General features: G+C 43.8%; 1 long non-coding RNA gene across 1 annotated transcript in view; it reads right to left on the bottom strand.

Annotated features, from left to right (window-relative positions):
• LOC311013695 overlaps positions 1-16,797 on the bottom strand; it is a 54,637-nt gene extending 37,840 nt beyond the window's left edge. The window contains exons 1-2 of the long non-coding RNA XR_014597179.1: positions 16,706-16,797; positions 994-1,096 (exon numbers count right to left, since the gene is read on the bottom strand). This is a non-coding gene — a long non-coding RNA (uncharacterized lncRNA). The remainder of the gene's footprint in view (positions 1-993; positions 1,097-16,705) is intronic.
• Positions 16,798-27,607: the final 10,810 nt, after the last annotated feature.

Raw genomic sequence — 27,607 nt, 5'->3', positions numbered from 1 at the left:
AGAGGAACCTTCATGACATTTACGACATACTGACTTGACTTGACTTGATTACTTTTTTGCATGTTATACGATGACTTTTCTCATGACATTTTTCAACATAATATAGTATTACTTTTTTGTTGACATACTATACTATGACTTTTTTTGATGACTTTTTTCGACATGCTATAGTATTACTTTTTTGTTTACTTTTTCGATATACTATAGTATTACTTTTGTTTACTTTTTCGATATACTATAGTATTACTTTTTTGTTTACTTTTTCGATATACTATAGTATTACTTTTGTTTACTTTTTCGATATACTATAGTATTACTTTTTTGCATGTTATACGATGACTTTTCTCATGACATTTTTCAACATAATATAGTATTACTTTTTTGTTGACATACTATACTATGACTTTTTTTGATGACTTTTTCGACATGCTATAGTATTACTTTTTTGTTGACATACTATACTATGACTTTTTTTGATGACTTTTTCGACATGCTATAGTATTACTTTTTTGTTGACATTTGTTCACCATATTATACTATAACATTTTTTATGATATTTTTTCAACATACTATACTGACTTTTTTCAACATATTATACTATAACTTTTTTTTAAGAAAATTTATTTTCGACATACTATCCCCACTATGTTGGTGACATTTTTACAACATACTATACTATGACATTTTTCACGACATTTTTTAAATGACTGAGTAGTAGGGCAGACAAACCCTATCAGTAAAAGCAGGAAGAGGCTCATTGTAATGAGACACTGAGTTGAAACTGAAACGGAATATGATTTTAAATGGCAAACCACAATAAATAAAAGTTAAGATGAAGGATGTTTAAATAATTAAATACATATTCAACTATAGCAAGTGTTCTTCTGAGGTGTTATATAAAGTGATAATACTGGTTCAAAATGACAATTCTTATGGCACACAATACCAATATATTTGTATACTATATATTTAGTTTTACTGGTGTTTCCTTACTCTGTGTTTGCCAGCATCCTCTCCTCGTCTTAGATCTCAGGAGGCGACTGAGCTGCTTCTGATCAGCCTCCCTGTGGTTCTCCATTATCTCCCCCAGCGTTTTCTGAAGGATGGAGAAACAAAAAATCCATTCAAATATAAAATTAATGTCATTTGACTGTTGCAGTCTCCAGCTGTGCATAGACTGTAGTGTTTTTCAGGTCCACCTCTCTTCACATTGAAGATGCTGCTTGCTGTTTCTCTCACAAACACCTTGAATCTTTCCTCTGAGAACAAACAAAGAAGACAAATTAACTCCTTAAATAGGCTGTGATGTCAGCTCCGGGTATTCTGAGGTTCTGGATCACACTGAATGATCTCTCTCAATGTCCCTCTTTATAATTAAGCTTTATGCTGGATTGAAGAACACTTGACACTAGCGATTGAGACCATAAACTCATGTTTACAGTGTTTAATGAGATAATAAATCAAGCAAGAAGTCGAGTGATTTTCTCAATTCTTCTATACAATCAGACTACTTTTTGCAAGAAGAGGAGTCGCCCCCTGCTGGCTATTAGGAGCAATGCAAGTTTAAGGCTTTTCTGCATAGGTTTCACTTTTCAGACCTGGAAGTTGTCGCCTGGAAAAGTGCTGATGTGTTAGTATGACTCTGTAAATTGCTACTACTTAACTTTAACTGTGGGAAATTAAGTCATTTTCATTTTTGTTGTAATGTGTTGTTAATCGTCCTCTAAGAACGCATAATAAGGCTTCCAACTGTGAGAAATAAAGATGCAAATCCGTGCAGCTTCCGTAGCTATAATGTTATCGTGGTCGGATCGTGGCGTGGCATTAAATGGTCTGATGGCTTTACTTGTATGAGAGTTAAGCATAGAGGTGATTTAATCCTACAAACTCCAGGACTCCGGAGAACATCCAAGTTTGAAATTTGAAGTAGCTATTTTTTTTCTTGAGGATATTATAGTCTTAAGAATTCAAAGTGGGTTTAAAGGACTTGGATGTTTAAGAGGTCTGGAAGGGACGGGACCCCAACCATTAAATCACTACTTGAACGTGGCCAAATTAAGACATAAGTAGGGAAAGAGTGGGCTAACCCTAGCTAGTTGGAGTGTGATCGGTCTGAATGATCCGACAGAGAGGGGAAAGTGCTCATAATCACCACATATTATATTTTTACATGACTTGAAAAATGATTCTAATACTTTACGAAAGTCTAAATGGATAGGCAATATATATCAGTCACGATTTCCTGCTAAAGCATGAGGAGCAGCTATTGGGACGAGGAAAGGCAGTCCTTTCAGTCGCAAAGCCACAATATCTAATAAAGTACAGTTTTTTATTTTTAACTGTGGACGTATAGAACACATCTCACCTCATTGAACATATATGCACCCAATGTAGACAATCCATCATTATTTAGGACAGTAATGTCCCTTATACCTGATATGTATCTGGTTATTGGAGGAGAATTCAGCTGTGTATTAGACCCACACCTAGACAGATCATCCTCCTGCAGAATATATAAAAACAGAGTGAGTGTTTTTATTAATGATACTAATATGTATGATATCTGGTGGATTGCAAACTCGACTGGTAGAGAATACTGTTTTTACTCAGCAAAGCAAAACTCATACACCAGGATATAAGTTATTTTCTCTGATGCAAAATTGATACCATATGCTATGAATGCATAATATTGTGAATTCAGACCCCAATCCTCTCTCTTTTAAATATTCAGACTACGGTGAAACTGCAAATGAAATGGAGGTTGATCCTCTCAGACTCTGTTATAAACCAAAATCACCAAATTATTACATTTACATTTACATTTAGGTCATTTAGCAGACGCTTTTGTCCAAAGCGACTTACAATAAGTACATTTGTCAAAAGAAGGAAACAAGAAACCACGACGTATCATTGCCGATGCAGTAAGAGCTAAAAATAGAACAAGTGTTAGGTCCTCATCTGAGTAAAGTAGTGCTTCAAGAGTAACAGTGCTACGATCCGAGTTTTTTTTTTTTTTTTTTTTTTTTTTTTGCAGGGGGGGGGTCGAGGGAGGGTGTTAGTGGGTCATGCTATGTAGAGTCGAGGTGAAGTCTGAACAGGTGAGTCTTGAGCCTTTTTCGGAAGATGGCAAATGACTCTGCTGTCCTGACATTGGTCGGGAGTTCGTTCCACCACTGAGGACCAGAACAGAGAAGAGTCTGGACTTTGCTGAGCGACATTTGTTTGATTTCAGCGATGGTGGTACCAGCCGGCCAGCTGAAGTAGAGGAGCGGAGTGCTCGCTTCGGGGCATGAGGTTTGACCAGTGTTTGAAGGTAGGCAGGTGCTGTTCCATTGATGGCCCTGAAGGCCAGTGTCATCGTCTTGAATTGGATGCGTGCTGCAACAGGGAGCCAGTGGAGGTCACGGAGGAGGGGGTCACATGGGAGAATTTGGGTAGATTGAAGATAAGGCGTGCTGCAGCGTTCTGGATACGCTGCAATGGTTTAATCGCATAGGCCGGGAGTCCGGCCAGGAGAGAGTTGCAGTAGTCAAGGCGGGAGATGACCAGTGCTTGGACCAAGAGCTGCGTTGCATCCTTTGTGAGGAAGGTCCGAATCCTGCGGATATTGTAGAGGGCAAATCTGCAGGATCGGGCCACAGCAGTGATGTTGGGGGTGCAGGATAGTTGGTCATCGAGGATTACACCCAGGTTCCTCGCAGTTGAGGAAGGAAATACTGTGATGCCCTCAACAGTGACCGACAGGTCCATGCGAGGGCAGTCTTTCCCTGGGATGAAGAGGAGTTCGGTTTTATTCAGGTTAAGCTTGAGGTGATGTGCAGTTGTCCAGACAGAGATGTCAGCCAGACAGTCCGAGATGCGAGTTGCAATGTGAGCGTCAGAGGACGGGGGAAAAGAGAGGAACAGCTGGGTGTCATCAGCGTAGCAATGGTAGGAGAATCCATGCGATGTGATAACAGAACCTAGTGATCTGGTGTATAGTGAGAACAGAAGCGGTCCTAATACTGAGCCTTGAGGGACACCCGTGTCCAGAGAGCAGGGTTTGGACATAGAGCCATTCCATGTGACCTGAAAGGTGCGGTTTGTCAGGTATGATGTAAACCAGGTGAGAGCAGAGTCGGTTATGCCAAGTTCAGCCAGAGTGGAGAGGAGAATTTGGTGGTTGACTGTGTCGAATGCAGCAGATAGGTCAAGGAGAATGAGAACGGAGGAGTTGGAGTTTTATTACAACAAACATTCAAACTCTGGAAAAAGTCAGGCATCCATACTAAAGGAGATTTGTACATTGAAGGCGTCTTTGCTTCTTTAACACAAATACAGAATTAATACAAATTTCCAGAAAGCAACTTTATGGGTATTTGCAAATAAGATATTATGTAAACTTTGACACTTTTGAAGGCTCCAGTCTGCATGGATGCCTCCAGCTCTGGTAATGCTCAGAAAAAAAAAATCAATATCTTATATAAATATGACACTAAACAATCTATCAGTCCAGTTTATCCAATTCTGATGAAAACAGTGGGCATTAAGATCCGGGCCAGTCTGTGGGAGGAGAGCTCGGAGCACATCCATGGGTATTATAATAATGCAAGGCAACTTTTAATCCAAATTAACATCATATGATCCAGTTTTCTCTACTAAAGGGTATCTGAAAAACTAAAGCCCTTTTGAGGATTTGTGCCTGCACTAATGACACCAAAATTCCACCACTGCTCCCATCATTATTCAATAAGCGCTAAGCTTTGGAGCTACCGCAGGGGGGATGTAAACAGGCAGTATAATGCATTTCTTTAGCCTATATTACTTTGGGCTAATTGGCAGCATTAACAATGTGTCAAATTAGCTATCAGCGGTTTTCGGCTTGCAGTGAAACAACTCTCGCTGGATTACTTTGACACTGGACGAGACGTGTCTTTATTTCTAGGAGTTTATTTGCAAGGAGTTCATTTGCGATGCAACCTGAACCGGAATACCCAAATTGGTATGTTTAATTCACAGGGAATCTAAAAAAATATGTGTATCACGCCTGTTTGTTCAGATGTGAGTTATGACTCGGTGCAAGTTTTTTTATGCAAATCGCGGCAATCAGGCAGGAAAGAGGGGTTTTGAATGAGCTGCAGCTCCGACTCAGGCAAGAAAAAAAAAAAAAAAAAGTGGGCCCAACTTCAACAACCAACATCCCGTTGATTCAGAGCACCTGTCCCTTTCACCTCAGCGTACGTCTCCCATGGAGACGCACACCTGTCATTGTTAAAACCCCTGATATAAGAAGGCACACATGTTCCCGAAACACACACACACACACGCACACACACACACACACACACACACGCACACACACGGCAAATCTCACGTAAAGTTGGGTCTTAAAGCCAGCTGATACCCCTCAACATGCAAAGCACACAAAACCAATTATACCCCTCCTATAACATACAAATGCAAGCACACACTCGTGAACCCACATACACACATCACAGAGACGCACACACGCACGCAAACACACACTCGGACCAACTTTTATTGAACAAGAATCCAATTACTTAACCCAGCTTCAGGTTCCGTGCCCTCTCGGCTCGTCCACCTTGACAAGTCTGCGTTAATATCTGCTGACAGCCGATGTCCACCGTGCACACGCACACACCTCACACACGCACACACACACACGCACACACCTCACACACGCACACACACACACACGCACACACACACGCACACACACAGCTGATCCCCATAAGAGTCTGATTAAATGAAAACTGTGGTGCCCATTTCTCCATCCCAGGGTCAATGCATACCAATGAGAGACAGATATCACTGTCCTTGGTATATACGTGTGTGTGTGTGTGTGTGTGTGTGTGTGTGTGTGTGTGTGTGTGTGTGTGTGTGTGTGTGTGTGTGACGAAGAGAAAGAAGAAGGACTTCATGCATTCCTACAGTACTGAATACAGCAGCGATGTGCATTTATTTTTCCTTCCATCACCTGTTTTTGAATCTCTCCTGTTCATATGTTCCCATGACATCTGGATCTTTATTGTTCCCAGTTCATAGATCACTTATTAATCCAAGTAATGAGGAGGTCATGCATAATTTCATTAGCTCCAGCGCTACCTTGGGACATTTTCTTACTTCACTAAAAAATCTATGATAGTTTCCTTATTCGAAGGGCCATAACTCTTCTTCAGTAGCAGGCATCGGGGTCACAGCTGCTAAATGGGCCATTTATAGATTCCTGGTAGAAGGAGAATATTGTGTTGAGTCGTTTCAGACCTCTTATTGAGGCTATTTGACTCCACGTGGTTTCATTTGCTCCCGGTGATATATCTGATAAAGGACCGGCCTTTCAAATCATTCTTGTGGCTTTCTTCCTTCATACACTCTCCCCCCCCCCCCCCCCCCCCCCATGCCAAGTGCAGGGCAGTTACGTAACGGATGTTATTTAAGAAGAGTGACTTGAGTTAAGCAAATCGAATATCAATATCATCGTCCAATAGATATTCTTACCAGCAGTGGTCCGCGGGGACTGGGAAGGATCACTGGTAAATACAATTCTGTCCCAGCCAGAGGGCTTTAAGCCCGTGCAAAACATTTTTGGTCCTGCATGCGTTGTTTTTTTTGCAGCTCAATGACAATTTAAACCCATTTCCATTTATACGAGATATCTGCAGGCATCATTATAATGCATGTATTTAGCGGCTGCATTAACAGCACTGACAGGATTGTTTACATCGGGAGGGGGAAGCTTACACAACCTATCATTTTCCTTTGTTTTGCTTGGCTATATTCCGTTTTGTTTATGTTTGTATAATGCATGTGATAACCCCACGCCGCTCGCCAGACACGCCACCCGACAGAGAAATATCAAATCACTGCAAACAAATAACATCGGCACGGCGCACTTTAAAAAATTGATGTCCTTGGAGGTGGTTCATGTACGACAATCAGAGCCTTCGAGAGATAGGGAACGCGGCCCGCGTGATACCGCACAGGTTTTCCCCCTCGTCCTTTAAAGAAGCCGCCATTGGTCAGTTGTCCTGCGGGGACGCTCGCCAAGCTTATCGGTCTGTTACAAATCAGCCAGAGAAATTGCAGCAGAAACATCTCTCCCTTCTCTCTCTCTCTCACCAGGATCACTCGAGGGGATTGAGGCGCTAAGAACAGCACAAATCTTCACTTCCTGTTCCTGCATCTACCTCGCATTTCTCTCCTCTTTTCCCTCACTTACGCCTCACATCCGTTTTTCCACGAAACGTGGAACTTTTTCTTAAAAATCGTGATGCATTTTAAGCTGCATTGATCGTTACAATATATTCTGTGTTCGACTGACTGCAGTTTCCAGCTCATGATCGAGCATTAGTTATTCTGCCTTTTGCATAATCCATATCTGAAACGGCTCAAAGGTTAAACATCCTTCTGCAGTGCGCCTCCTCTCCCTCGGCTCAATTCCTCATTCACCACTGTGGTGAATTTACAGATAACGGGCGAAGTCAGCGTGGGTGTAGCTTTCACCCAAATTTACCTAAGAGTATGATGAGAGGAACCACCAAACGTTTAATAAGGTTGGGCGAGAGCGGCTCTCGGGAATTTCAGTTGCAATCATGGGTCAAATTTGTTTAATGGTGTATTTTTCATTTGAATAATCAGCCTCGAGAAAAGAGGCAGAGATACCAATTTCACCACCGCAGTCGGCTCAGTAGTCCACAAAGTAGCCACAAGAAATGGATGCAGCAGACGGACGGATTGTTATCGTTACCCCTTGTTTTATCTTGAAAGACAGCGGAAGATAATGATTGTTAATTGTTCTTTCCACCAAAGTGCTGTGTAAAAGACAGACAAAGAAAGATTATCTGCTGTAAAGCTGTAAATCCGGTGAATAATCCTTCCTCTATTTTAAGTAAATTCGAACAAATACAGATAATAAATCTAACTTGATCGCTGCCATGCATTCTTACCCGATGAAAGTCATTCTGGATGATATGATCACTAAATGGAGTAGAAGAAGGCCATGCTTGCTTACAGAAAGCACAGACTATAGACTCCTTATCTACAAGTAAGATATTTCAGTGATTTCCAAAAGGATAAGAAGATTAATCTGAGGTCACGACATGATTGTTGATTAATCTGATTTCTCGAATCAGTTTCTTTCTTTCGAAATACTGGACAGTTAACTACAGGCAGATTGATCTGGAACGCAACTTAGAATAAAGGGTCATGAATTACATCTCTTCAACATAAAGGGTCACAAACGCCTCAGACAGGTTGGGAACCACTTTGTTAAGAAATAGTGGGATGATCACACACATGATAATGAACTTAAAGTCCCAGTCGGCAACATTTGTTTGATCATATTCACTGAAGCCGACACTACGCTCCGATAGAACAACATAAATCATCCGGTTTTAGAAAAAAAGCATGCCTCTACGTGCACGTAGAGCCTGTTGTTTGTTTTACAAAAATCAACAGTCCCTGGATCATCCTGTCCAATCAGCACGCAGGGCTGTGTTCGTGCACACACAGAGCCCCTCCCCCTCGGGTCGTACCACTATCACAAGGGGGGAGGCGGAGGGAAGTAGCAACAAGCTTCCAATTCCTCGTTAAAAACCGAAACGAGGAGGTCCAAAACAACCAAGGAAAAGAAAACACAGCGGAAAAGAAGGAAAAAAAGAAAGATGGCGACGGTGCCCGTGATAAACCAGAGTCAACATCGGACCCGCGTTTCAAAGGTGGCGTGATCTAAGGGATTACAAAGGGCACGAAGTCAAGGGGAAGGAGCTCGGTGGTTGTGGGGGAGGAGCTTGGTGGTAGTGGGGGAGGAGCTCGGTGGTCGTGGGGGAGGAGCTCGGTGGTCGAGGGGAAGGAGCTTGGTGGTCGTGGGGGAGGAGCTCGGTGGTCGTGGGGGAGGAGCTCGGTGGTCGTGGGGGAGGAGCCTGAGAGTTGTAAACATTCAAAATCTGACAGAGTGCCCTCGATCCGCCCGAACTTGCACACTGGGACTTTAACTAGCCTGCACACTTCCTCGTCTTAACCCAATAGTTTTGGGATGACCGGGAACACGAAGAGGAACAAATCCCTGCAGCCATGTTCCAAAATCTTGGGAAAAGCAGAATGTAAATCTCTCTTAGAATAAAGTATTCATCACATACAGTATAAGCGTAATGCTCAGGTGTCTACATAATTTAAAGATACCTCATGAGATGCAGCAGCCAGCAGCTCCCATGAAGTTTTCTATACTTTTGTTTTGATGCTTTTCTCCTTTAGAAATGGAGCATATGTCCCGATAGAGAGACTCATCAACATCAGGTAAGGAAATGCGATGATGGGATTAAGCATCTTCCAACCACCCGGCCAGATCAAAACTCCACCGAGGGCAAGGGATAAGAGCTAGGATGGTTCTGGGACCTGGGGCTGTTCCACTACCCGGTCTGCTCCGGTCTGATGTCTGGTCACGGGGAAGGGGAATGGATCAAATAGGATTGGGTCCAGCCCACCAATGGGAGATCGGAGCCTGCTGTGCCCAGATCACTGCAGAGACCTGGATCCCTCTTGACATCCCGGATTAGACTGTTGCACTGGAGAGACTCCAGAGGTTTGCATCAGTGATGCTCAAAACATAGTCAACGCTGGTTGATTGTTTCCCTGATGTCACCTTTAATGTTTGGATGCCGACAATTTTATCTGGCTAGATAAATACGTCTTACGGAAATGTGCCTTTTACATATCAAAGCCAAGTCAAGAGGTAGGATACATGAATTCTATTTAAAATGTTTGGGCCGTGCCCTCTCCCAGCGCCCGTCTCGCTCACGACTCCCTTCTGGTTGTTTGTTGCTGCTGTTTACATTCTTCCCGGTGTAATTCAAATTCAAATCATGCACTACAGGAAGGCGCCACTGTTTTTGTTTTTCTCGTGGAGCAACTGCATTTCGTTGTGGAAGCCTGTGATGCACAAGGAACCTCTAACCTTGAAGTATCTGCTGCACCAGGATCCACTAAACATGCGTACGGATGGCTGTATGACATCTCTTATAACTAGAAGATTCCTTTTTGCCTGTGTGTGTGTGTGTGTGTGTGTGTGTGTGTGTGTGTGTGTGTGTGTGTGTGTGTGTGTGTGTGTGTGTGTGTTGGAGGTCTATTTGCAGGCCCTCCATGTGAAACAGCTTAAGGTGGCGTCATTTCCATATTTCAGACTCTGATAATGGACTGCCTTGCCATCACCTAATTACCCCCAATACCACGCTGCCAGCCAAGTGAGGGAATTAGTTAAAGTAAAAAAAAAAATGGCGGTATTTCCCCCTCAGTCCCCTTTACTTTGAGTGTGCGGCGGCGTGCACGTGTGTGCGTTTAGGGGCAGCTCGCGCTTTAATAACTTTTTCACCTCTCGCACGTGCCTCGAAGACACATTTCAGTTTACATTTGCCGTATTGAATTCATAATTGCTTGTTGGCGGTATAACTTCCTGCATAATGAAATGCTTTCATAATAATCAATAAAGGAACTAGAGCGGGTCCATTTAAATGTTGTGGCAATAGGAGAAACCCATCAGGCTGAACCGACGCTTTCTCACTGCTGCAGTACGCATGCAGAGGAGGAGGAGGAGGAGGAGCAGCGGAGTGGATTCCATTTCAAAAATCTCCACTTGGTGACCCCGCTATTTCTCTCCCCCCCCGGGTGATGACACGTGGGAGGGCGAGGAGGGATGGATGTCTGTCTGCAGTGTTGGAACTGGTCCTGGCCCTTAGGTGCCCCCCTTTGCCCAGTCTCTCCAGCCAGCTCACAGTGGATTGCGATTACTCTCGTTTAGTCAGGCCTATTTGTCTTCCCTCTAAAGCCCAACCTGCCTGAAAGATGTAATTCCATAAAAGCATGCAATCAATACACCAGAAACTGTACTCTCATCTATCATTTTTGATTAAAAAAAAAAAGAAAAGAGGAAGAAAAAAAATGGACGTTTTTACGCCACAGTCTCTGCTGGGTGTATATGTGATTGCATGCATGTTTGAGTCAAGAGAGCCAGAGGAGGGCAGGTCAAACACACACACACACACACACACACACACACACACTTACACACATGTGCACAGGAGGGCTCCGTCCACTGGATGGCACTGTTAGGAGCTTTTGTTTTTTTCCCCAAAAGCGGCGGCGACAATCAATTCATGCGTGGTGTACTGTGTCAAAAAACGAGGAAATATTAATTTCTTTGCTCCTGGAAACCTTAACATTTTCCAGGAAAGATATAAATACAATATCCACACAGACACGTACACCCCTGTGCGACACACACACTCACACACACACAGGGGCCTCATTAATCTCCTCTGTAACAGGACTCTATCCTCTGGCTCCAATATTACAGTAAATGGTGATGCTTATCTGCAAGCAGTCCTGCCCTTGAAATAGGTGCCGTTCCATTCCCGGCTAATTCCACAGCCATTAAATGGTTGGCACATTTTTCACAGGTATATAAATTGCTTTAAGCTGCGGCTTACTCTCAGCACATTGAAATACAAACACGGATGTTCTCTCCTTTTTTTTTTTTTATCTCCCCCTGCCCTCTGTCTCCCTAATACTTCTGTCTCAGCACCCGTCTTCCCCCGCCCCTCCCCTACACCAACCCCTCCCTCCTCCTTACAAGTGAAATGAGCATGGATCGCCTTCCTGCTTGCAGCAAGGTTGAGGTAATAGCTTATTAGCAGCCAATAAACATCAGTCATTTCCATTTAGGCTAACACTCCAATCTTGTTCATAATCACCAAGGCACAGATAGGGGATGGAAATCAATGGCACACTTTTAAACAGGGGGGGTCTCCTGTGTGGCGTGATGAAGGAAGTGAAGGGGATGCTTCTTCTTCTTCTTCTTTTTCCTCATCCGAGTGTATGCAAATTCATAAATCAACAACGATAATGGGCAATCAATAAGACTCAGAAACAAACTTGTATTCTATCAAACTTCACTGTACTGATGCACTGTATTTGTAATCCAGAGTCAGCAAACGTCAATCCAGAAGAAGAAAAAAACGCCCGGAGGCGGGCCCTCTCTCCTCAAAAGGAGTGGATCAGACATTCACATCACACCGCTGGCCGTCCAGACCTGACAGTAGAACACCTGCAGCCTCGCTGATGAGGGGGATGAAGTACTCCCCCTTCATCCTCCCCCCCCCCAAACTCTCACATTCTCTCATCCATCAATTTTAGATCCCTCCCCATCCTCCCACAGCCACAGAGCAGCTGGCCAGTTATTTGTGACCTGCCAGTCTGCGGGTGTAACAAGGTTTCGTTGCAATTAAGAATACATTTCCCAGGTAGCAGTGCAACAAATAACAAGCTTGAGTCTCCGGATACACACACACACACACTTTGTCTCACTAGTCGCACAAATCAAACACAAATGGCGAACATGAAATAACTACTCATTGTTAGAGGGGCAGAAGGAGAAGGAGAAAAAAAAAGACAATTATTAATCGATTCCATTTGTGTTTGGCTGAAAGGGGTTCAAACAGCCGCTATTCTTTAGAGGAAATATTTGCAGTGGTTAGCAGCTTGGCTGGCGTAATCACGGCGTATTATGTGCGGTGATTTGAAAGTAAGAAGCAAAGTGGTCAAATACATCACAGCGCGGCCATTACTGTGTCAATCCGCAGACAGGAAAACAATCCATTGTGTGCGATAAATTATGAAAAGACGCCACGGAGCGATGTGAACTTTTCTCAACGTAATGATTTTACAATCTCGCGGGTCGGGTGGGAGGAATGTGCTTTTGGGGGGGGTTTTGGAGCGCTGTCGTATTTAGAATTACAACCCGTGAGTTTTCCTGTCTGGTCCACTCTTTCAAATAACAATAAAATAACACAAATTTGCAATAAAAATATACAATAATAAGATCTTCATTTATTATGTCTTTTTGTGATTTTATTCGTGCAGCTTTTGCAGCCTTGCCACTTTTATTATCCGTCTAATGAGATGACTCATGTATGCATGAATTTGGCCAGCTCCGTTTTAAGCTTTGCATTTATAATTTTAATAGTTTCTCTAGACATAAAAACACACCTTTTAAATCCTCAAAAAAACAAACTCGATCCAATTACTTTAGTCTCTTCCACTTAATGCCTTTGCACCTGTGATAAACAATGTCAGCTATACGGAGATGATTCGTTGTTATGGCGACCGCGATAAAATAGTTATGTTTGTGTTTTTAAAGTGAATGAAGGTGTGTGAGAAAGTGTGTGTGTGTGTGTGGGCTGTGAAGCAAAGCGGTCCCTTCTGCACCCTGTAATTATTTAATATGTACCAGGTCATTTTTAATGTACTTAGTGTAATTCAGATGCACACCCCCCCCTTCCTCCCCCATGAATACAAATTTGCCCCCTTCCTCCAACGTACCTGTAGGCGCCCAGTGAATATTTCATTCCTTCTCATGTACAGACTAATTACACTGAAATCTGAGGGAGCTGCAATCTTAAACATTTTAATTAGAGCACCCTGTCCAATAAAAAAAAGTAACAGATTCAAAGTTGATAATGTGTCACATCTCCCTGGCGTTCTTCTCAAATGTCTTTTTTCGGGGAGCGTATCAATATTAAAGGCAGCCGCCGTCAGCGGAGGAGCAGTAATCACAACAAGCAACTAAATAGTGAAGCGCAGGAAACATCAATACGCTCTCCGGCGTGCGGCTGACAGGTATTGTTAACATGGCCGACATGTCTGCGCGCCACAACACATCCTTAACTGACGCTTCTGCTCATCTAGTGTCACATCATAATTTGCCGTCGGTTGATTAGACTTTCCATCATTTATGCTAATTGCAGGATGGGTGATTTCTTTTTTCTTGTGCTCGGTAGGGCTCCTGGTCGGCAATTTTCCCCCACAGTCTACTAAATCAAAGTATTAAGAAAAATCATAAATCCTTTCTTTTTATTGTTGTTGGGGAAAAATGCACGCTAAACCGCTTTCACAGCCTGCAGTGAAAGATCCCCCTGATTACTGATTACACATTGTGCATCGCGGGATTTCAAGGAGGTTTTTTTTTTTTTTAAACGTTTTGTTTTTCATTTTTTTAGCACCGGGATTTAATTTGAAGTTTAAATTACTCATCCTATAAATGTGAGTGATTCAGCCCCTCACAATATATATATATATAGAGAGATATATAAAACCAGCACAATGATCATATGTATGGACCGGAAACGGTTTGAAGTGCACCTCCTCTACCTCTTCAATCCCCTCCCTCCTCCTTTTCCACCCCCGGACTATTCTGAACAACACACTTATCTCTGCCTGATAAAGCTTTGTACTGTAAGAAGCACACAATAAGCCAGCGTGCACCATTCGTGTATGTGTGTGGTGGGGTTTTTTTCCCGTGCACAACCCAGACGCAGCGTGGAGGAAGACGGGGGAGGAGGGGGGGTTCGACATCTGCAAATTGAATTCTGCCCAAACGTGACAGTGATGAAGTGTTGTTCATAGCAGCCGTGATTGTCTCTATCTTCACTCCTGTCCGTGAGTATTACAGCAGGTCTGCCGGCTCCGCGGGCCGCAACCCCGGCCCCGGCTAGCTCATCTATTAATGACAATGCTGGAAAAAGAAAAAAAAGAAATCAAATTCATACTAGATGCTTGTTTTATCAGCCGGAGCTGGCAGGAGAGCGGGGTTTGTGTTTCTATGCCTCCGTCCTTTCTCGCTGTGTGTTTCTCTCTCCCCTTCTGTTTCTCCTTGTAAGATCAGGTGTCCTTCGCCCTCAGGCCGGCTTTTAATAATAGGATAAGGTGCAGAAAATTGATCTGGCTTCACAGGCGCGAGCTTTTAGGATTATGTCAATAATAAAACAAAGTTTTGGCCTTTCCCTATCCTGCATTTCTCTTCAGGCGAGCGGAGGACCTCTGCGCTGCACTATGACTCTCTTTTGTGGCTTATACCTTTCAAACGGAGGGAAAAGAGGAGGAGGAGGAGGAGGAGGACAGAGGAAGGTAAGGAGGAGGTGTGGTTACCTGGGGAGATGAAAGAGAAACCTGGGCGCAGGTATCTCAGCGGAGCTGCCCTTCTCCTACAGATGGTTAAAGAACGTGGGGGAAAGCAGAGTAACTTAAGGGGAAAGAAAGTCAAAAGTAAAGAGGGATGGAGGGCAAGTCCTGGAGAGAGGAGTGAAATCTGAGCCATGTTGAATAAAGAAGCCATTGATCAAATGGAGAAAGTAAAAAAAAAAAACCTGGTTAGCAGCTGAACATATGTTCAACAGCAGCGCCTGAATGCCCTCCAGGTGTGCTGGAAATAGCAGCAGAGGAAGGATTTCAATAGCCACGCTTCAAACAAACACTTGAAAAGGTAAAGTGGAAAAACACGGCTCCCCACATCCAGTTTCTTGGAAATCAATGCTCTCAGAAGTTTGGGGGTAACAACAAATAGTGTAGAGCATCCGGGAGACCCTTCCTTTCACTGCTTGCGGGTGTTTTTTTTTGGTATTCTGGACACAGAAGCTTGGTCCTGTGATATGCGGCGCACCGCTCTCGTTCCTCCTCTCCACATCTCACTAAATGGCAGACGAACACAGACGAGACTCGGCTGGTTGACCGGCTCCTCCGGTTGACACCAACAATGGCCGTCGGTGGGAGACGGGGCTGCTTCGATGGATGCCGGCCCAATAAAAACTGGAATCATTTCTCTTCTTCTCTCCACACGACTCTTCCTTTTCTCCTCCCCTCTCGGAGAGTGCTGCCGCTGTCACAGTCTGAGTGATGTGAGTGTAAACTTGCACTGACCTCTCTTCTGGTAATAAGGATGGAGTGACAGAGCCTTCATCATGACACGGGCCGGCAGAGAGGGAAAGGGAGATAGACACAGCTTTCTTTAAAAAAAAAAAAAAAAAAAATGCATGGCAGCAGCCGTCTCTGCATCATAGTTTGTGAAGGTTAAGCAAAAATGTCTCTAAATTTCATCATTCTCGGCAAAAGCATAAAAACAAAAGGGGAATAAACCTCTCAGCGGCTGGCAACTTCTGAGGGGGAAAAAAAAGTCACATTAAAGCAACAAGCATCCTGGGTAATTCTTGATGAGTGCTGTTGCCATGGTGAAGTACAGTCAGTCCGTTCAGTCGGTCTCTGTCTGACATTAGAGCAGTCGGAGCTTCGGAGGCCCCTGGTGGGGGAAAAAAATAAAAAAAGGTACTTAACATTAACAAAAAGGCCCTCGACTTCTCCACTCTGCTTTTTGTGGCTTAATTTGATTGGAGGAAGATGCGGCTGTTTGTGGAGATGCACGGGACAAATATAGCAGGCCAGGGGGACGAAGCCTGAGGGTACTTAAGGTCAACAATGGGAAACATGTGTTTGCATGTCCCCTCTCAATATAAAGCTTGTGGGCCCTCGAGTTATTAAGGGTGAAATGAGTTAGTACACACCAGAAAACAGGCATTTCCTCTGATTAAGATCCTTAACACGACTCATCTACTGAAAAATACAGGGAAAGAAAAAGTTGGAGATTTTGGGGGGAAATAACTATTTATTTAATGAGAGCAGCAGTTAGCTTAGCATGGAAAAGAGCTAGTCTGTCATACTGAGGTCACTATGAACACGTGGCAGCACTATGAGCAGGTTCAGCTTAAATCAAAGTTACTAATTAAGGCCAGTTAAAACAATGAGGAGGGTGAAATTACCTCCAGCCTGCAACAACAGCTTTCACATGGTTAAGCACAAAGAAAAAACAAAGAGTCATGCCACTCACCAATTTGCAGATCTGAACTTTGCATCCACCAAGTAATCCCATTTTCTCCCCCATTTCTGTTTTTCCAAAGCAGCAGTTCACCACCTCCTCCTCCTCCTCCTCCTTCTTCGCCTTCAGTGTGGATTTTATAGCCGACTATTTGGCTCATCGCTGCCTCACTCTGGTTGGAAGAGTCACTACATCTCATTTGTCTCCCCCTGATTGATCTCTTTTATACTGAATATTTCACACGAAAAGCCCACCGACGAAAGGCAGGCACTCGTGGTGGCTTAACATTAATCGGGGGGAGAGAAAATTTGAAAGGACGGGAATTTATTCATGACTGAAAAATGGATTTCTGCTGGAGAAAAGAAGCCGAGTATCGCTATGACTCTGTTGTACGGATGGAAATAAGGAATACAAGTCTGTCTCTAACTCCTCTTCCATTGAAAAGAGCCTGAATGCCACACACACACACACACACACACACACTCTTCCTGCTGCATGGCGGGACATCATGAAAGCTTTTATCGCACACTTCCACCGGTCAGTGAAGAGAGTGAATGAGTGGGACTGACCTTTTCAGAAACACTAAATACCCGAGGCTTACTTATGCACACGCTTGTGTCCTTATTTGTGTGCGTCTGTGTTGGAGAAAGAAAGAAAAGGACGGAAAGAAAGAGGGAAATAGAGGATGGGGTTTCCACCAGTGGTGCAGCTATCAGCACCAATATGCATCAAGCCCAAAGCAGCTAGTCCTGATGTCATGGCTGACCTTTACAAGATCAGACCTGCCACTTTAGCTACAGATCAGTCTGGGAGGAGGCACAGAGTCACACACACCTCTACTGCACTTTAGCATCCCTCCATTCTGCATCCCCACCCCCGTGCATGTCCCACCTGTTAGTGTGTACGATGTTGTGTATTTGTTTCACGGCGAAACAAGACTTCGGGGGAGCTTTTTCTCCACAAATACAAGAAGACAAGATCTGAGGAGCAGCTGGAAAAAAAATCCACTTTAAGATTTTGAGGCATCGACGAAAAGATCTACTTTAGGGTAACCGGGAAGGAAATCAATGTGGGCAGCGGCGTTTCCTCCGCATCCATAGCACACGATTGTGTTTCTGATTGAAGAAAAGTATCTGAATGTATAGTTAAGGAACAGGTTGGGAATAAAACCGCTGTCGAGAACGGATAAATTGCCCTCCCGCATGCTTGTGCCTTAAACGCAGGCGGTGCACTCGCTTTCATCCGACAAACCACTTTCGCTCGGCGGCAACAGAGGCGCCTTGAGGTATCTTCCTGGGAGCCGCCTGTGATGCCGCTGGAAGATATAAGTTGTGTTGTGTCGACGAGAGAGCATGGTATGTATCTGCAACAAGTCCGCCGACACTACGAGGCCCTGCAGGGGATGAGAGAAGCGGAGATGAAAAGAGGCGGAAATCAGAGGGAGGAACAAACTTTCCTCCCTTTCTTCCCTCCTGGAAATAGCACGCGTCAAGCGAGTGACGCAGTGGCCTTTGAGAGGAGGATACGTCCCCCCTGAGAGCGAGAGGAGACGGGGAGGGAAGTGGGGGAGGATCAGAGGAGGCTGCAGCTGCACACCGCAGCCTAGCTTGTTGACAGGTCATTGCCTCGGCTGGCTCAAAGTCTCACATTGTTTCATTCCCATTTAAGCCTAATCACAAACATCCTGACAGCCAGACTTCATTTTTCTCGTGTTTCAAAAACGAAAAAAAAAATCCTTGTGAGAAAAAAAAAATTCCATTTTATCTCCTCCTCCTTTCATATGCTGAGACCCGGACTAGCAAAAGATTCAAAATCCTATTAGAACCGCCGCTGCCAAGAAACTTGCAAAGAGCCATGAAAGTGAGAGATCTTGTTAATGATGTGAGATTGCCATAAGTTTAAAAATAATGTTCAGAGATTTAAAAAAAAAAAAATGTCTCGGGACATGATGGCAATCGCTGCTCATGTTAGAAATCTCCAAAGGCACATTCGGTGTAATCTGTTGTCTTTAAGATGTTTTGAAGAGGAAAAAACAAGTCCTCGAGGTCTTTTCTATGCATTGCAATAGAAAGCCATAATCCTGTGATCTATAAACAGCTGCGTGGATCACTATTACAAGTGATCTACTGATGAAAGTCTACCGTCGTGTCCCAAGGGCAAATTTATTGGACACCTCGCAACCGGCACTCATCACTTAACCAACCACAATAAAGGACGTTATCATCCGAGGACCATCTCTCTCCTCCTCCCACTCGCAGTCATTAGCATAAGCTATGCACGGCAGTGTTTACTGCGTATGACATCAGCTGTGATAGCGGCGGAATTGATTGCTATTTCAAGCTCCGTAGTAGGTTCCTGTGGGCAATTTGTGTGACTTTCCAGCAGCTGATTTTGATGAAGTGGCTTCTGTCTGGACCGGGAGACGACAGCCGCAGAATGTAGAATAGCTAACCGGTGACCTGCGGATGATGCACTGCCTCGCATCGGTACTGTAGCCGAGGTGCGTACACCAGCCCCTAATTGATGTGTGGGGGTATCGTAGGTGACCGGTCTGTATAGCTACACGATTTAATTGACGGAAGGTGCTGCAATCACATCATCGCTATTGAAATACTGACATGACAATGGAGTTCTGCTATTTTTTATAAAGCATGAATTGATTGTATTGGGGCCACTTGAGGCAACCAGCTGCAAACCCAGCGTTGGCATCTCTATTGTTAGACACTGAGCAGCATTAGAAAGTCGTGAACTCTCCTTTTAGCTCGGTTTTGGTCTCCACCAACTTGTGAGGAAGATATTTTGCTTATTAACTGCAAAAATACTGCGTTTAGTTAATGCAAACTTTACGTGTCTGAGGTTCAATGGTAGACGTTAGATTTTGTTGAGCTTCTCCACTAAAAATAGTGAGGTTGACTAAACCAAAACAATTTGCTAAAAGGCGCCGAAACTTTCCCAGGGAGTCACTGGATCTTTTGTCCATATAAATATATTGATACATTTTTTCTTCTTCAGATATATAAATATGCATGGTGTTTCACAGAAATGGGAGAAGTCATGCCAATCCAAGCTCCAGAGCTTATTCCAAAGTTTTTTTGCAACTTAGAAACAGAATACTCTTCAAAGAGCAGAGGGACTGATGTGTGCAGCGTTGGATTAAGAGTTCCCCCTTAAATCCAGCTCAACCAAGAGATTTAATAAAAATTCCACCAAAAAATCCATCACCATAATAGCAACTTTGATAGTCAGTCAGCTGTTATAAATGTGACATATTGATCATAGAAAAGGCACAACCTTTTAAAGACCTACTTTCTGCATGTGCCAGCACTTTTTTAATCTATAGTACAGTTTAGAAATATTTTGGTGGGTTACGTGTCAAAAGTATACACCAGTGACAAATGAGTGTCAAACTACACCAATATAACTATATGCAAATGAGCTGACAGGAAGTTATACAGTAAATAAATAATATAAAGTAGCAACAAGGCACCATTAGTGCTGAATACACAACGGGGGTAAATAATATATTATTTCAACATTTTGCAGTAGTTATACAAGTCGAGGACAGAATGCATCTGCAGCTGGAGAAAGAAAATGTCTGGCATGTTGCAATTTGCCGACTTGTCATGATGGTTGATAGCCTGCGTGACCGATCGTGTTCTGACACACTTTGGTGCCTCTTAAAAAACTGTTATGGGAAGTTTAGATGGTTGCGCATTAATCATTTAGGGATATAGCCCCTCCCCCTTCCTAAGTGTGTGCATCTCTGGCCCCGGGTGCTGTTAGACCCCATTTATTAAAAAGGGGGAAAGCTATATTCTGTTGTGCCGCGGTAAGTAAGTCAGTGAAGAAATACATTAATAGATAGAGCAAAGGTTATTCTTAAAGAAAGAAAATCCCTTTATCTGTTCGCAGGACAAGACTGAGAGAAGAAGAGCAGGGCAGGACTGGACATCTGAAGTTTCACACTTCAGAGTCCACACACACACACACACACACACACACACACACACACACACACAAAAGAAAAAAGGCTGTTTGCTAGTCTTATCATAGACTGCTGACTGTCAGTGGTAATAAATTAAGTTTTCTACAATTTCACTTCCACACAATGAAGAATGATTTGCAGATGGACTGACCATGTTGGCCTGACGAATGATGCTGCCTTCAGAGTGCTGAAAATTAAAAGTTGCTGATCTATGGATGTCTTGTCAGGAGCTGTTGGCCAGAGAGATGCTTTTTATAATATATTTTGTAAATACATTTTTTCAACGAAAATGACAAATTGTTCAAACCTGCACGGACTGATCTTTTCGTTGATGGCTAAATGAATCAAGGATGATAGACTGTATGGCTAAGTGTTAAATCTTAGTAGTAAATTGCATTGGTAGCGTGTGAGACTGTGTTAGCGACCTGTCAATCACAAGGCCCCGCCTTAAAGCAGCCCCTGCTTTAAGGTCTATTGGACTCTAAATGGACCATAATTCACTAAATGAACATCATGCTCTATTGAAGAAAACTCTAAACTAGAGATTGTGACCATAAACTCATATTCACAATGTTTACTGAGGTAATAATAATAATAATAATAATAATGAGAATAAGGAGCATTATTTTCTCATTGATCCATGAAATCAGACTCCTTTAGCAACTAGAGGCGTCGCCCCCTGATGGACAGTAGAGAGAATGCAAGTTTAAGGCACATTAGATTTGGCTTCACTTTTCAGAACCGAAGAGATTGAACATTATCAGTCATTTGACGTACCTATATATATATAAGTTACGTTTACATGTCAATATTATGAGAATTCGGACGGTGAGTGAACGTTTTTCGATTCCTTGAGGCATGGCCGTGTATAGAAATCCCCGTCATAGATTATGTACTGGCCTTTTAATATGTGTAGCACATGCACGGTTTGCATACACTCATCGTACGTGACGTGAAAAGAGCAAAGGCCCATCACACTCTGATACCAGCAACTTCACTGATGCAATAATCTCTCGACACGTGTCGAATAGTATTTGAAAATCTAAATTTTATGTTCCCCTGCCCGAGAAGTGGATTTAGATCATTATGTATTCTGTCTGTTCGGTTAATGCCGTGTTGACCCCACGGGTGTGAAGACTTTTTTTTTTTTTTTTTTTTTTCAAACACCGAACTTCAACTGCAGGATTCATTAAGTAGCACTTCCTAGTGCTCCGGGAATAAAAATAACCACGCGGCCTCATTTCAGAGCGGCGATTTCACAAGCAGGTGCAAAGATTCAGCCTTTCAAAAGGTGCTCACTGTATATGTTACGTGTATGTGAAGATTCATGAGGGCATGCATGAACGTGTGTGTGTGTGTGTGTGTGTGTGTGCACGAGCATCCATATGCACGCATGCATGCGGCCATGCGAACCTAGGAGCAGGTAATTACTGCACCGTGGTGAAACATCATCATTCACTCATCTGCCCACCAGCACCATCTGTCCTGCTGAGCACCACCTCATACACAATCAGCACCACACCAAGGACAACTCCACCACACACACACACACACACACACACACACACACACACACACACACACACACACACACACACACACACACACACACACACACACACACACACACACACACACACACACACACACACACACACACACACCATCCATCTCCTCCAGCACCGGCTTATAGGACACCACTCATCACTCCACCTTTCTCTCCATGTATCCTCCATCACTCCCCTCTTCTTCTTTTTTTTTTTTTTTTACCGGATACGTCTATTCCCGTCTACGCGTGACGCTAGCAGGTTACTCCTTCGCTCATTAAGTAATTGAATTCGGGAGGACTGTTCTCGCGGAGTTTCATGCATCACTCTGATGTATCAAAAGCTAAAAAGCCATATTTCACGTTGCAGCTTCACCTTTTAGTGTGCATTAGTCCAGACGAGATCATTAACAGTCAGTTTGCAAATTGGCATCGATGCACCCCAGCTGCTGTTGGTTGACTGCAAATAACTTTACGAGAGGAAGAAAAAAAAGAAAAAGTAGTGATAAAAGTAGGCACAGTCGCTCAAGACAAATTGAGATCTCTGACTGCAAAGTGGCCACGGAGAAGAAAAACCACAACTCAAACTCCGGGAGGATACCCTTGCATGTATTGAAAATGTGCAGGCTGCAATTAAAAGCGTGAGATGACTAAATCTATCCTAATGATGTGCCTTATTATGAGTGTCCATTACTCTCCACTTGCTCCCCATGCTCTAGAGGGAAAAAAAAGGGAACTTTAATAGCAATTTGCAGTAATGCACCATGCCATAATTCTGACTCTGTCTGCTGGCTGCATCGATGGCCGGGTGTAATTGCCGTTTTACTCATAGCTGATGGATTAGAACATAAAGTAACAAGAGAGGAACAATCATGTCAAGGAGATGGATGGATGAGCTCATGGGAGTGTGTGCACGTGTGTGTGTGTGTGTGTGTGTGTGTGTGTGTGTGTGTGTGTGTGTGTGTGTGTGTGTGTGTGTGTGTGTGTGTGTGTGTGTGTGTCGAGGCCTGGTAGGGGGTCGGATAGATAAAGATAAGGCATCAAGCTGCAGATTTGGATTGCTGCTGAGGATTTATCCCATTTCCTGACCTTCCTAACCGAGTGTCATTCTGATGTCACCTTGCAAGTCGGCTGGATTCTCGCGATGTCACGAGATCACATATCACATCAAAAATCCGTCTCGTCAGGCATTTTAGTAATGCGTTTGTGTCCGCTAAGCTAGATCACGGACCAATCGGCGTCCTGTGAGGAGCGACTGGCAAGAAGGGGCGGGACTTAGGTGCAAGCGAGGTGACAAAGGTGCCGAAAGTTTCCCGAAGAAGTTAGCAAAGATGCTGAAATAGTATCAGTTATATCAGAATTGGAGAAAAATAAAAAAGGCTTTCCTCAATGGATGTATTTAATCTTCTCCCCTCGACCGGCTTTGATAATAGTTTGATTGACAGATGGTTCATCCAGTCATCTGCCATGTATTTTATTTTTTTTGAGAGTACCTGCCCTTTTCCAAACAGATTCCAGTGACAGCTTCTCAGATGGTTCTGTGTAGCGAACCATCTGGCAGGCCAGATTAATTCTGATGTACAATGTGAACAAACACTCGCGCACGGAGAGAGAGATGCAAAGAAATGTCTTCAACATAAAAAAAAAAGCCTTTTACTTTAAACACATTCTATAATTTTATAATTAATGCAGTCATTTTTTTCAAAGCCGTGGTCAGATGGATCGTGTGTTTCATAGGTATTAAAGCCCCCCTCTTTCTTCCTTCTCAAAGCCTTGAACTAAAGGCTATACTGCAGCAGAGCTTTTAAGTTTCGTCCCTGTCAAATTTGATTACCAAGGCCTTCCTGCCTCGCCGTTTCCCCGAGGTCAGACGCGAGAAAAAAAAAAAAAAAGGCAAAGAAGAATAAGTCAATGCAGTCATAAAATGCCACGTATTCAAGCATCAAGGTCTCATAAGCAGCGATATTCAGTATTTTTTCAGAACAGTCTGTAGCTGTACAAAGCATTGGTGTTGCCATGCGGAGGCTCGTCATCCATCACTGCCATAGATTATAAAGCACAGTAGCAGTATGTGAAGAAAAGACCCTGAAGTGTTGAAGAACATCACAGCGACTCAATTATTATCATCCTTTTCAATAAACTTGAAATATTCTGCCTCAAACGTATGCGGATTAGATTCCATGTCACGGAGGGGAGGTAGTTTTCTTCTTACGCGGAGGGATCTACAGGTAGTCTGGACCGGGCCCTGGTCTGACATCCAGCCTGTCGACCCGGACGCACCCGCACGATTAATGCCGCTTTAAAATCTTCCGGCAAGGAAAATAAATAAGACGCCGGGGTAAATTAAAACTCTGATGCAATTACACGACCACTTCCAGTTAACCCCCTGGCAATTAACAAGCTGTCAGCTGGGACGGATGGGAGTTCTCGGGTTGTGAGCATGCGCGCATGTCGATGTCGGAGCGTGTGCGCGTCTCCAGCTGGCCATATAACACCCCACTGCTGATGCAAACTCAATACGCTTAATTAAACTGCACAGAAACTCTATCTGCACGCTGAGAAGACGCGGCGGGGTGGTGGTGGTGGTGGGAGGGGGGGGAGCCGCCACGAGTGAAAAAGTGCTCCAAAAGGTTAAAAGGTCACGAGTTTAACCGTGTTGTTGCATGAATGAGGAATTTATTTCGATGTGAAAAACGCACCTTGAATGAAACAAACGCACGTTTTTTTTTTTTTTGAAATGAAGAAACAATCATGAGTGCAGATTCAAGCCGAGCCAAGGATGAGTTAGAATATAATAGCGCTGATGCTTCAGCAATAGTCTTCTGCAATACATCAAAGGCTGCAGCGATTTGGCTAGAGAGATGGAGAGAATGAGACAAAAAGAGTGAAATAAAGAGAGAAGATGGGGGGGGGGGGATGATGGCAAGGTCTTGGCTTGGTTTCAGACACCCTGCAGTGTGTGTGTGTGCGTGCATGTGTGTGTGTGTGTTTGTGTGTACACCCATCCCTGGGGCCTCGCTTTAAGGAGCCATTAAAAGCCAGATACGAGCCAGGCTGACCTCCTTGCACCTCCTAACGATTTTTGATGCCAGCGGAAAAAAGCAAAACATATCATCCCCCCTCACAGCCATATTGCTATCATAGCACTTTAATGAAAAAGAATGCAGGGTACTGTCCCAGAGGTCCCAGACAGATAGAAAGGTTAGAGTCTAGAGTTTAGGGGGAATTAGAGGGAGGCAGCGGCTCACAGGACATGGATGATGACATAGGACAACATCGGCTTTCCGTGGGGAAGTCCTAGACAATATTTGACCTCCTCGGGGCCAATGTTAAACACTGTCCAAACCAATGTCAAATGCCATTTTCGACGGGTGTGTGTGTGTGTGTGTGTGTGTGTGTGTGTGTGTGTGTGTGTGTGCGTACAGTCCCTCCCAATCAATCTGGAGTACGCCGTTCAGGGAGGAGTAGCGGATCAATCGTGTATCAAGTGCCAGCGCAAGCTATTTGCCAAACGCTCTCCGGCAAAGAAGGCAGGCAAACACGGAAGAAAGTAGGCCCTCCTTTGTAATGTGCATGCAGAAGTCCACATATAGACACACACACACACACTCTGAACCCAGACTCCCATCCAATCAACGCAAAGCTAATTACTGTGTTTCAGTGGTGTTATTCCAGCGTGGAAGCAGCTCGCCTGTTGATGGCGCCTAGGCTTAAATTACTGCTTTAATTACTGATGCTAATGTTTTCCCTGCTATTAAACATTTATGCAAAGTGGCATCCGGAGATGTTCAATCCTTATCTTCACGGATCCCCAGGAGGGGAGGGGGGGGAGGGCGAGGAGGCCAGGGGACTAAGGTGGGAAAGTGCCGTCGCTGCAGTTCCACCTCGCTCCCCTTCCAACGGCAGTTCGCTGTAAAACACCGGCGATGGCCTTTTGGCTTCAGGCCCAGCGAGAGAAACACGACTTTACTGCTGCTGGAGAAAGAAGTGGTGCACCCCTCGCAAAGCATATTATATGCTCTCAGTAGTCCCGAGGGAATTAGACACACAGGGTGGGAGAGCAGAAAGGTTCTGTGGGGTGCCGGCTTCCGCTGAAGGCAGCAAGATAAAGGGCAAAAGAGAAGACGTGAGCTGGGAGGTGGAAGAGGAAGAGGAAGTACTTTACTGTACATTACGTGGAGTGGAAAGGAGCCATGTGAGGCAGACGGAGAGACGGGGAAGGAGAATAAAAGCTCAGAGTGATAATAAGAGAAACATATACGCCCGCTATTAGCACAGTAAATGCTAATCAGAGTCTTACAGACAAATGATCTTGGCTGCAACTCTCCCCTAGTGATACTCTGGTTGAATCAATAACAGTGGGGTTCAATTACTGTCCCTTACTGTTCGATATACTCATCCACTTCCCTCCGTCTCTCCCGCAGAAAGCAGACGATTAATGCATCAGGATGACATTGTAGCTCGGCGGGAGCGCCAAGCAAGCTGCTCTCGCCGACTACCGTGGCAAGTTTTGACAAACTTGATGAATGCAGACACTTTATCCCCCTGGATATCTTCAAGCATAGTTTTGCAACATATTGCTACTCCTTCCTGTGAAAACAGCCAATGTTGTCTTGATGTGAATAAAATATGAGAACTCCCCTGGACAAACGACTTGCAGGGATAGTTGTTGCCTACAAAAAAAAAAAAGAGTTAGTAAACCACTACAAAACAACAAAAGCGCTGAATTCACCAGTGTCCTCCCAATAACCTCTCAAATGTTTCTTTTTATTTGGTTCTGCTTTAGTCGAGAGACAACTCACTTGTTTTGTTTTTTTTCCCAAAAGTTCGTGTCCATGGTGTCTATGGTCCATGGGGTATCCGTGTGTTTATGATGCAGATGTGTCTTAGTGTGTACGGCAAAATGATCAAAGTCTTGGAGTATATATATATATATATATATATATAAACAAACAAATTGTATTTAAAGATGTATGAGCAACTTTCCATTTTTAGCCTTGCTGGCGGCGGGATCTATAGTGATGGTGGGCCCACGACTGAAATATCACGACAATACAGATTACCATGAAACTATTCATGTTCCAGATAAAGTAAAACACCAGCCTCAGGTGTGCTCGTCAGCAGCCTTAGTGATTACTGCTAATCAGTCGATGTTGGCATGCTAACAAGCTAAGCTAAGATGGTGAATATGGTGAACAGCATGTTAGCATTGTCACTGATCTGGCCAACTGGACGACTTTGCAAAGTGGGAAATTTCCAGAGAAGTCATTAAATCCAATTTTTCAATTAAAATGCTTTTCCTATTTGTCTTCTGCCGGTCCCCCCCCTGCTGTTTTACTACGAGGAGCTGGAAACAGATCCCGCCTGCTTCCAATCCAACACT

Source organism: Eutrigla gurnardus (assembly GCF_963514095.1).
Source record: "Eutrigla gurnardus genome assembly, chromosome: 5".
Taxonomy (NCBI): domain Eukaryota; kingdom Metazoa; phylum Chordata; class Actinopteri; order Perciformes; family Triglidae; genus Eutrigla; species Eutrigla gurnardus.
Note: the sequence above shows the minus strand (reverse complement) of the source record. Positions and strands in the feature narration are given on the sequence as shown.